Genomic DNA, 12088 nt, shown 5'->3' with positions numbered 1-12088 from the left:
TATTTAAAGGAAAATCTCCTGCACATCTGCTCTGTACTGGGTTGAGCACCAGGCACTGGGAATCCTGAAGAATTTGCCACAGCAACACAGGCATACTTGGGGGTTTCAAAGCCAGGCTCTGGAAAGCAAGAAACTGGGTTCAAATCTCAGCTCTGCTACAATCCTAGGTGAGTCAGTCTTTTTTTTTTTTTTAACCCGGATTGAACCCAATGGTACTTACCTATTGAGCTACATCCCCAGCTTTTTAAAAATATTTATTTATTTAAAGACAGGGTCTCACTGAGTTGCTTTAGGACCTTGCTAAGTTGCTGAGGCTGATTTTGAACTTGTGATCCTCCTGCCTCAGCCTACAGAGCCTCTGGGATTACAGACATGTGCCACCACGCCTGGAAGTCTTGCTAATCTCTACTTGCTTTCTCTGTAAGGGGAAAGTGATAACAGTTTTGACATGCTAGTGTGTTTATGAGGATACCATGAATTAATAAACAGCCTGACATGCAGGGAGCACTCAATGTGGATGGCATTTTCACATATCCTATGGGCCAGACACCTCACTGTCTGCAAATTGCCTGTCATCCCCCATACTGAGGAACCCTCTCCTGCAAGCATTTTAGTGTCAGCTTCAAACTACCATAAAATCCAAAATGCACTCTCCTCTTACAGACTCCACAGGGGAAGGACCTTGAAGTAGCTCCTCGGTCTTACCCAAGAGAGCAGAGACAAGAAGTGACAGGGATCAGCTTCATGCTGGAGGGACAAGCTGATCTCTCCTGAGACTGAAATCACAAAGAAAATGCTGCATTCTTTCTCCCCAGACCAGCCAAACACAGGGGCAGGTCTTCCAGATGAACTCTGTCTTGCTGCCCATGTGATTTCCAGACTAAGGTAGAAATGAAGTGGGGCAAACTGTTCTACCAGGAGGAGCTTTGCAACGTGAATAGGAAGGGAAGACCACAGCACAGCTGTCGAAATGGCTTCTCCGCCTGGCCTGGGTGACCCGCTATTTCTACATGGCCGAATACAACTGTCAGGGGGCAAAAACCCCTTATTCCTATTGGAACAAGACATGGACTTGGAATGAGTTGTGGGGAATAAGCTTCACAGGAAATGAGGATTCATGACGTCAGTGGGCATATAATTTTGATGAAGGCAGCTTCTCTTTTTAAAAGCATGCTACATTTTATGTCTACCTGGGGGGAGCTTATAGTCCCTGGGAAATGTAGGAGCAACTCAAAACAAGAGGAAAGCTCCAGATGATCTCGCTTAGCTTGTTCTTTTGGAAAGAGAATACCCAAGCCTTTCATACCAGGGCCGGAAATCCTGCTTCTTCCCATTTTGTTAATTAACAAATGTTTCCCAGCCTTACACTCAACCAACAAGGGGGAAAAAAGTAAAATAGACAACAATCAATGACTAATCACACACTCTTCCCTATCTAGCATGATCTATGTATAAAATTGTTCAATGAAACTATGTTCAGTGTCATTAGCTGACAAATGTGTCTGTGGAACGTAGGGGTCCGCTGGAGTTGCCACGTTGCCTCCCTGCTAGTTCCTAAGCTTCTTAGAGGAGAACTACTTTCCTGCTTATTGCTATGTCACAACATACAGTGCCTGTGACGTCACACTCAACACTATTTGTTGAATGGATGGATAATGGATGGGTGGTCTGCCTGTGTGGGTGAATGAATGAATGAATGAAGGGTGACTGGAAGCTGTGACTTGGAGTCAAAGACAGAAGTAGAGCAAAACAGATTGGAGCAACAAAGTGATGACGGAAGGAAAACAGGTAGGCCATCTTGGTGGAGCAAGAGTACGTTCTGGAAAAGGCAGGTTAGAAAGATGGCTCCATGATGATGTTCGACAGACATTGCTCTGAGGACATTTCTTCTAATCCTATCATTAGAAGAAAACAGGAGTCAGCCAGTCACAGGCTGTCCCTTCAACGCCCACTGGAGGGGTGAAGGCTCTGGCATTGAAAGGGCCTGCTCTGCTCACCTGACCCATAGAGATACACAATAAGCACTTGTGCAGAGGGGTCCTCTTCCCTCGGCCTTGGCAGTGTTGCTGCCCCTCACAAGCACACACAGGAAGCCAGATTTCTGGGTTCTGATGCGAGCTTTCTAACTCATTCTGACATAGACAGAGGCTGCTGCACTAAAGCTGCCCAGGTTCTGTTAACGTTGCACAAGCGCTGACATGTTTCTCCAACAGGGTACCAAAACCCACTCAGAAACATGAATGCCACCTGTTTCCATGCCACCACCCTCCTTCCAGAATATGGCAGGAAGGACAAATTGCACTGTCCACCAAATGGCCATCAGAGCACCCACGACTTTAAGCAATAGCAGTGGTGGTAGGAATTATTAGGAGGATGTCTTATTAGGGTACATTTGAGGTTCCCTCTTCTCAAATTTTTTTCTTACATATTTAAATTTTGACTTAAGTCTAACCTTTTAAGTTTTGAGCTCCAGCTAAAACATTAATGGATTACGAAGGATTCTGCACACAAGGTAGCGCTAGCACACCTGCAATCCGGTATGATCCACCTGTAGGCAACTTGGGAGGCCGAGGCAGAAGGATCTCAAGTTCACAGGCAGACTAGGCAACCTATTGAAACCCAGACTCAAAATACAAATTAAAAGGGGCTGGGGATGTAGCTCAGTGGTAGAGAGCCCTGGGTTCAAACCCCTGTACTAGGGGAGCAGGGCTGGGGTGGGGTGGAAGGGGTGGGGATAAGGACTCCGTCTTGAAGTCAGTCTTTCTTTTAAGTCCTTCTTGAACTGATTTTTTTTTTTTAAATTCTGTTCCTGAATCTGTATCTGCTTCTATTCTTTCAGCCAGCACAGAGCATACCTGCTTGGTTTCTCCACTGAAGACTGACTTCTGCTTGGACCAGGAAGCTTGCTAGATCCATGATCCATTCTTTATCACCCATCTCTGCTTTCTGGGGCATCCTGAGCAAGAATTCCTCCACCTGGTGAACTTCAAGGACTAGCTGCATGCCACTTCCTCCTCTCCAGCTGGGTGCTCTCCTGCACTGTACCACCCTGTTAAGGTGGATTTTAAACTTGAGAGCAGACCTTCTAGCCTGAAAATGGACCTAGAAGATGCACATTTCCCCTGTGACTAAGATATACCTTCTACTTGTCTCACTAGTTTCACAACAACCGAGTCAGATTCTTGCAGATGGTGAAAACCAAGGCAATGACTGCCTCGCTTCAGTTGTTAACTCAGCGTCACCTCCATTCAGCCTCTTCCAGAGAGCCCCGAATTCACATCCGCTGCAGCATTACCTTCCCTAGCTCAAGACGGCTAATTATTTTAACCTCTCTCTGAATATCACAAAGTGGTTTTCATTTTTTTGTTTGGGGCTATGCTTCCATAGGGTTCTTACTATTCGTTGAATTCCATACCACTAGGCTTTTTGAAATGCCTGCTCTGGAAACTCAAGAGAGCTCACAAAGCAGACTTTGACTTATACACTGTCAATTTGCTTTGGAAGGTCATGTGGGAACTCTACATCCTTTGGGTCCATTTTCAGGCTAGAAAAACAGTGACTTGGCATAAATTCCTTCCAGAACAAGCACTGAAAACCTACCATCCCACCGTCTCTCTATGTGAACTGACATGTGCTTTTCAAAATGAGGGTCGTATTCTTTTGACAATACTTATCTGGGCTGTGCCCTTTAAATCTTCCCTTGTCTTTCCTTTCAGTTCTAGCTTGGTACCTGCTATTTATTTAGCCCCAAGATTCTTGGATGACTTCTGAATCTGAAATGCTCGGGATCTCTCTCGCGCTGTAGTCACTTTTATAAGACATAGATAATAGCATGTTTAGATGAGCCTCTCTGAAAACAGAGCCTCATTAAAACCGCCCCTTCTTCCTGCTCCCACCTGGCAGGGTTACTCAGGATTCTAAGCAATGTTTTAGGCTTCCTTTGGTGAAGGTGGGGATCGAACTAAGCAAACTTCACAGATCTCATTACAAATAATTTTAGGAATCCAGTATGGAGTTGGTAATGTAATTTTGGTAATTTAGGCTGCCCATCAAAAGCATAGGGTCTTTTATTATTAAATATTTCCTCGTGGACTGAAAAAAAGCATCAGTTTAAGAAGCATTTGTTAATAGGTCCATTTGGATTATGTCTTTCTAAGAGATGTGTTATTTGATTCTAATTATATTTAATTTGCTAAAAAAGTAGATAATAATTTTCTTTTTTTTTTCTGAAAAATCAGTCTTTCTCCCCAAACAGAACATGAAGACAATTCTGTAGTTTTAACTTGGGACTTGTGATATTTTGGCCCTATTCTCCTGGCACACCTACACATATATACATACACACACACACACACACACACACACTCACAAACTTCCTTCCCTCTCTTGACTTTTTTTTTTTTCCTCAGCTGAAGATGGTTAACTAATAAGCACAGATGGGTCAATCCTACAGTTTTGGAACAGAAAGTCCATCAACCTTCACTTTTAACAAGGGTGAACAGGCTTGGTAACCCACCTAAGGGCAATGCACAAACAAAACATGGAGAATTCTGCTGGTTGTTACCATTTGTTCCCCCCAGGTCCAAACTGAACTTTGAATTAATGCTACCGTAAGTTCACACAAGAGCAAAGACCCATCTTAAAGATACTGAGCTATGTAGGCAAGCCTGGGTAGCTGATAACTATTTATCAGTGCGAGTTCTCAGGCACTCTCTGAAAGTTTATTTCAAGGATCTCACCTCCTTCCTATAAACACTCCTTCTCCTTAGCTTGCAGTCAATATCACATCTTAAGAAATGTTTAGATTTTCTAAAAAAAAACAAAAAAAAACACCCAGACACTAAAGACTTGCATAAACATCAAAGTACTCCGTTTTTAATTCCTAGATATGATGGAGAAATTCATAGGCCCCAAAATAAGTAAATAAAGAGGTGATTACAAATGCCTGTTTCCTTGACAACTCCCCTCCCCCAGCCCTCCTGTGATAGGGAAAAACCAAAATGAAAGTGAGGAGGGGTAGCCACCAAGCCATGCTGGATTCCAGCAAGCCCAAGCAACAACAGGCGCAGAAAGGAAATACAAATAAATCAATTTAGGTCGGGTCTGCATTTGGTGTAGTATTTTTGTGGTTGCCATAGAAACGCCAAAGACGGAAGAACATGTTGCACGACACAAAAGAGAGCAATATGTATCAGGAACATTCTCCCCAGCTTCATCCTTAGCGGAGAAAATGCTTGCATCGGGGGCAGTGGGTGGAGGGGCCAAGAGCAGCGGCTGCAAGTGGAACCCCGCAAGGCACGCTCCCCAGCCCCGCACAAAGCCGCGGTCATCGGGTGGCCGCGCAGCCGCCCCCGGCTCCCCGCAGGCCCCCTGCACCTCCCCACGGCCGCCCGCTCCCGCGGCCAGCCTACCCTCCAGAGGTCCGAGGAAACCCAGGCGAGGAGAGCACGGTGCGGGAAGGGGATCCAGACATCAGCCACACCCAGAGAAGGTGCCTGGAAATGGCACCAAGAGCACATACCTCCTTCCTCGCAGCCCTGGGCACATGGACTTAAGAGCCAGAAACTGAAAGGGAGCCGGCTGGGGTTCAGAAATTGCCACTACTTTACAGGAGCTGTAAGTCAGCCAACACTGGAAAGAAAAAGCGAGACTCCACCCAAGGGGTGGACCCTTCGGGAAGAAAAAAAAGTGATCCTCAGCTGACGTCTCTCCCCACCCATGTCACTTCCTTTTAAAGCTAGGATTTAGCGGCCAGAGGAGGGAAGGTCGCACGGTGTAATATGAGTCACCCCTTGCCCCCTCCAATTAGTGCGAGGAAGTGCCCGGTCGCCTGCGTTTGGAATCACGTTTGAGGTCTGGCTGCGGAGGGCCGGCATCACCAACAAAGCGGGCCAAGGGGCCTTCTCGGCTCCCCCCTCCCAAGTCCTGTTGCATCCCCGCGCCGCCGAAATGGCTCCTCAACCCAGCCTCCCCCCGGGGCGGGCGACCTGGAACCATCCGCAGGAGGCTCAGATTGAATTCGGCACCCCGAGAATCCATTTGTCCGCGGAAGCCCCTCTCCGCTCCTCCGCTCTGCTGGAGGAAGCCCCGCGGGAGAAGCCCGAAAGCCCCTTCTGCAAAAGCACGCCTGACGCCCGGGAGATGAGACGGTGGAACCCGGAGGCCGGGTCTGCAGAACCGGGGTCTGCCTCTGCTCACCGGGGCTGGCCAGCACTGCGTGCGCGCTTACGCACGGCCCCACCGCGGGGTCTTGGAGGGTCCCAGCACAGCTGAGCCCAGAGTCCCCGCAACTTCAAGAGGGCAGGCTGTGGCAACGACCAAAATGCCAGGACTCCGACGATCCTGGAGGATTATTTCAATCTCGAACATTTGAAGGTGGATGCCCTTCAAATGTTCGCTGTTAGAGCCATTGTCTCAAATAGTTGAGTCTTTACAGGGGACTGCGGCGCACGCCCGCCCCGGTCTCTAGATGGTTGCAGTCCACAAGGCAAAGTAGAACGTGCTTCCCGAGAGCTAGGGCACACTGCATGCCAAAGAGCCACAAAAGTGCCCAACAGTGTGTCAAGCATGCAGAGAGTGAAGAGAGCTCTTTGGGTTGTGACAGGGCCAGGGGAGGGCATTCATAACCCAGGACCCAGGATTTGGAAGTGAAAAAACAGCCTCTACCTCAGAGCAAAGCCTGTCCAAGGAAGGGACATCACCTTTGTCCTTGGAAAGACCCACAGAACACTCCTAGGCACATTCCCACCCTGCTAAGTTGTTTATCTACAAATAACAGGAGAGATATGCTGTGCCAGGTGTCCCTGACTCAGTCAGGCTAGGTGGGGATCCATAGCAATCCCCTAGCAGCCACCAATCAGCATGAGACAGGGAAATACCTGGGATGCCAGATGACCCTCCCAGTAGTTTATGGTGGTTGATAACATGTTGGGAAACCATGTAGTTCAGCACGAACACCCCTCTTGGCTTAAACCAATCAGTTCAAAGGAATCCCCCTCTTATAGTAACCAATCACCCCTACCCAACTTGTTCCCTCCAGTGAATGTGCTAATCATGTTTTAGAGTTGTTATTTGATTTTCCCGCGGTGTGTGATGATTTGCTAAGAGATGCTATGATGTATGTGGGGGTCCCTGCCTTCTCCAAAGAATGTATAAAACTGCTGTAAACCCTGGGCTGGGGGGCCTCTCAGCGTCACCAGTTGCTGTGTGTGAGCATGGAGGATCGAGCTAGCTCGCAATAAACACCTCTTTGCTGCTTACATCGATCTTGGTCTCTGGTGGTCTTTTGGGGGTCCCGAATTCAAGCACAACAGAAGCTCCTCTAGGGCCAGAGGCATTTGGATCACCTGGGATGGGAGAACAAAGAGCACCAAAGCACAAGGATGGGCATCAAGGACCTTGGAGGCATAAAAGATCAGAACTGAAAACCCTCTTGTGGCAATGGTTTATGTTAGTGTCGCTGTGGAGATATGTTTGGTCATCTAGTAAATGCTTGTCAAGGATATTGATAAGCTTCTTGCAGCAAAGCAATTTTTAAAAAGTTCTCTCATAACTTTTCAAGTTAACACTTCATGAACTCATTGCTGGAGGAAAACGTGAAAGGGTTTTCTCCAAGTACTTCTCAAATAGAGCTAGTTGAGTTTTGAATGGGAATTTATTTTAAAACCTACAAGTGCATAAATTTGTGCTGTATTTATAACAAGTACAGTCAAGATTTCAATAGAAACAATGAGAAATTTAAAATTTTGACAACTGTAATTCTTATTCCATCCTCAATACTTTAATGTCTTTATTCCATTATTAACATTAAAATTAGTATGCTCATTTTTGCTAACACTGCCTATTTAGACAATGTTCCTCACAGTCCCAATTATCTAGAAATAAGGCTGAGAAACAGGGGCAAAAAATTACTACTTCTAAAAATTTAAAGTGGAATTACAACATGAATGAATTAAATCCTCTGCACTTTATTCAGAGTCCCATTTACAATCAACCTTTATTTTACACGCCCTTATTCAGCTATTTTATCTTAACCCAGAATTGTGATTGTTTCTGAGTCACAATGTAACAATCCAGTTCAACAAATACTTATTGAGTAGTCAATCCACAAAAGCATGAATAAGACATGGACATTGCCCCAAAGGGTTCAAAGTCTTTGAAGGGAAAGAGAGGGGTAAACAATTAAGATGCAAATAGAGGTCACGATTAACATCTGTACAAGGTTCAAAGGTGGTCCAGGGAATGGGCAACGGGGAGAGGGAGGGTGGTGTCTAGGTTTCTTAGCTCACACAAAGTCTAAAATGGGTGGGGTGAGCCACATATACATCCATAAGACAGAAAGAAATAAACTTTGTAAGGAGTAAATCAGCTTGAGCATCCCTAGTCCAAAATTCTGAAATCTGAAATGCTCCAAAATTCAAAATTTTTTGAGCTCCTGCATACCAGTAGAGAACTGCATACCCACCTCATGTGATAAGTCACAGTAAAAATGCGGGCAGACTAAGAATAGTGAATAAAAATCCCTGCAGGCTGTGTACAAGGAATATAGGAAACAAAAAGAAATGTCATGTTTAGCCTTAGGTCTCATCCCCAAGATATCTCAGTAAGTATAAGCAAATAATGCAAAATCAGAAAAAAAAAAAATCACTTCTGATCCCAGGCACTTCACATAAGGGTTACTCAATCAGTCCACCGGAGAGAGAGGAAACAAATTTAGACAGAGACCCAAGGAACAAACTCATAGCTCAGAAAAGGATGTGTAAATAATTAACCCACAAAAAAAGATGCAACCTCACATAAAAAAAATTTCTTCAGCTGTCCACTTGTCAAACACTAAACTAAAGAAACTACAGTGTGCAGCAAGACCAGGATGCTATGCGACAGGCCCTCTCCTCTTGCTGAGGTGGGAAATTGTTACCATCCCTGGAATTCAATTAAACAAGCTATTTCACATGTTCTTAATTCAATAATTAAACTCACTAGAATATATAGCAAGGAAATCAGCAGAGAGAAATCCAAAGATTTAGGCACATACATGTACATTTGTCAAAGACTGGAGCCATGCTGACTGACGGTGCAGGTTGGTTCTTCCAATGATGGGCTAGTTACGTGGTGGACCATTCTACAAAAACTAAAGTCCTGTTTTGAAAGATGGGGACACTTTCATGATACAGTAAATGAAAGACAACTAAGCTATATAAAAATGTAATCACCTTATTACAACTATACGAATATGTATTATATTGTGTGTAGGGGTTGAGTAAGTGACCACCAAATTCATGTCCATCCAGAACCTCAGAATATGATGACCTCATTAGAAAATAGGGTCTTTGCAGATGTGATTAGTAAAGATGAAGTTCTACTGGAGTAGGGCCTGAGAGCCAATGACTTGTGTGTTTTCTAGGAGGAGGAGAGACACAGGGAGATACACACACACAGAATGAGACCTTATGATGGTGAAGCAGACTGGCATGATGTGTCTTGGGCAGGGAACAGGACCTTTGGTAAACATCAAAAGCTGGGGGAGATGCACAGGACAGAGTCTCCTTTGGAGCCTGCAGAGGGAAGCAACTGTGCTGACCCTGTCATTTGGGACTCCTGACCCCCTAACTAGTGAGAGAATAAACTTCTGTAGTTTTAAAGCACATGGTTTGTGATCATTTGTTATGGTAACCCTGGGAAATGAACAGTGTGAGTGAAAAGGTCATTGAGCACTTCACAATGATTGTTTCTGGAGAGTGAGATGGAGGGTGATTTTTTATTTGCTTTCTTCTGTTTTATTGCATTGTATAAAACTTTCTACAGTGCATATGTATTACTTAAAAAAAATTACGATAAAAAAAACAAATGATCCTTTTCTCTTTCTTTTTTTTAAGAAAATGTCATGTTATGACCAATACACAATGGTGCTTGAAAAATTGTTGAGTTTTAACCACGTCACTGTGGTGTATAGTGTGCCAAGCGTCAGTGTGAAGTGATGAGAGCATCATATGTAATCTCCATCAAGACGACTCAGCTCTCTCATTATAGCACCAAAGTAACTACAGACAATACGCAATCAAGTGAATGTGGCTGTGTTCCAATAAAACTTCCTTTGTGGATATGATACTAAAAAAAAAAAAAAATGATCCAAGGTTTCACTCTAGGGCGATTTAGCAAAGAAGAACCCATGATGATTATGACATGCTAAATCCCAAAGATGAAAGTGTGCTCACCATCCTCTACAGAGGTAGCATTTGTTTTAGATCAGGATTGTCTTTCTGAACTAAGTTTGGGGGCTTAAGTGATGAGTATCTGATCTAAATGTTAACTTGCATACCGTATACTTAATGCTGTACTAGATAGTTGAGGGATTGATTGTATTATTTCAAACTGCCCTTTCTCTTAGTGCATCATTAGCTATATACGGACAATATTTAGGCTTTATTTCCATTTGTCTTGTGTTGTAAACAACAATATAGATATCCATATAGATGCACATACTCAGTTTCAAAAGTTCCTCAAGTTATAAAATATGAAGATATCATATCTGTAATTACGATTAAGTTCACTGTACACTAAATTAGGAATTGTGACTGCTTAGAGGAAGTAAAGAAAAGTGTAAATAACAACATTGGTTTGATATTTGGAATGCATCATCTTTTTTTTTTTTTTTTTTTTTTTTTTGCTGTATTGTGCTTTTTTTTTAAAGAGAGAGAGAGAATTTATTTATTTATTTTTTGGCGGGCACAACATCTTTGTTTGTATGTGGTGCTGAGGATCGAACCCGGGCCGCACACATGCCAGGCGAGTGCGCTACCGCTTGAGCCATATCCCCAGCCCCTGGAATGCATCATCTTAAATTAACAGTTATATATTTCAAGATCAACCCCATTTGGGTTTTTCTAATATGTCATATCTATTTTATTTTTTTCTTTGCTTTACATTTTTTTAAAATTTTCATACCTATTTTAAATGACCAATAAGCTCTCAGTGTATTTGTGGACCTCCTGTTGATCAGCTCTCAATGGTGGGGATCAAATTAAATCCAGAGCCTCATGTATGCTAGGTGATTGCTCTACCTACCACTGAGCTATGTCCGCAACACCTCTCCATACATCTGAACACTGAATGTTGTCTTAAAAATTATCCTTGGTATTCACTTAGCTCTTTTCTCTTTTAGACATCTTCAGCTCAATTCAGTCTGACTGGGCATGATGCTGAAAAGTGATCTATTCCCCTTTCCTGAATCCCAGGAATGAGCATCTTGAAATCATATAACCCAGGAGCAACTCCTACCACCATAGAAGGAACCAAATTCAAATTAGCATCCAACAGATTGACAGCAAGTTGGAAAAGACCCTAGTTACACACTCTGATTTTAAAAAGATGAATACTAAATGTTGTGCTGGTCTTCATAATTAAATGATAAAAGAGTACATTAGTTAAATTGCTCTTCAGATGATTTTTCACTGTCTTTGTGCTTTACTTTTTTTTGAGAGAGAGAGAGAATGAATCTTTTTTTTTTTTTTGTAGATGGACACAACACAATGCCTTTATTTTTATGTGGTGCTGAGAATCGAACCCGGGTCCTGCCCGTCCTAGGCGAGCGCTCTACCGCTGAGCCACAATTCCAGCCCCATTTGTACTTTACATACTGTGATTTAAAAAAAAAAATATAAGCATGTGTTACTTTTATAATGCAGTTTTCATAGAAAAGTAAATCTGTTTTCAAATTCTAAAATCAACATGGATTGTTATCAGCTGTTGACATGTTGCTCTTTATCTGGCTGTCATTGAAGCTTGTGTCATGGTGGCTTTTTAGGGGAGAGCTTCTTCAGAGTATGATGGTGGCCCAGGGCATGTGCATCCCAGGGGGCTTGTTAGAAATGTGGAATCTCAAGCCCCAGCCCAGACCTACTGAGAAAGAAACTGCGTCTGAACAGCACATCCAGGAGACTCATTCACACCATGAAGTTTGAAGAGTACAGCCGTTTTTCCTTTAGTATCGAGGAGGTTGGTCCGGGATCCCTGTGTACACCAAGATCCTTTGATGCTCCGTTACCTTAGGTAAGATGGCACAGTATTTTCATATCTTCTATGCACATTC

The 12088-nt window shown here is 43.7% G+C and overlaps 1 protein-coding gene across 1 annotated transcript in view; it reads right to left on the bottom strand.

Annotated features, from left to right (window-relative positions):
* Agpat4 (1-acylglycerol-3-phosphate O-acyltransferase 4) overlaps positions 1-5643 on the bottom strand; it is a 104829-nt gene extending 99186 nt beyond the window's left edge. The window contains exon 1 of the mRNA XM_027939542.2: positions 5522-5643. The gene's annotated coding sequence lies outside the window, so the exon portion shown is untranslated. The remainder of the gene's footprint in view (positions 1-5521) is intronic.
* Positions 5644-12088: the final 6445 nt, after the last annotated feature.

This window comes from Marmota flaviventris, chromosome 6, assembly GCF_047511675.1.
Source record: "Marmota flaviventris isolate mMarFla1 chromosome 6, mMarFla1.hap1, whole genome shotgun sequence".
Classification (NCBI taxonomy): Eukaryota; Metazoa; Chordata; class Mammalia; order Rodentia; family Sciuridae; genus Marmota; species Marmota flaviventris.
The sequence above is the reverse complement of the archived record's forward strand: the minus strand, read 5'-3'. Positions and strand labels throughout refer to the sequence as shown.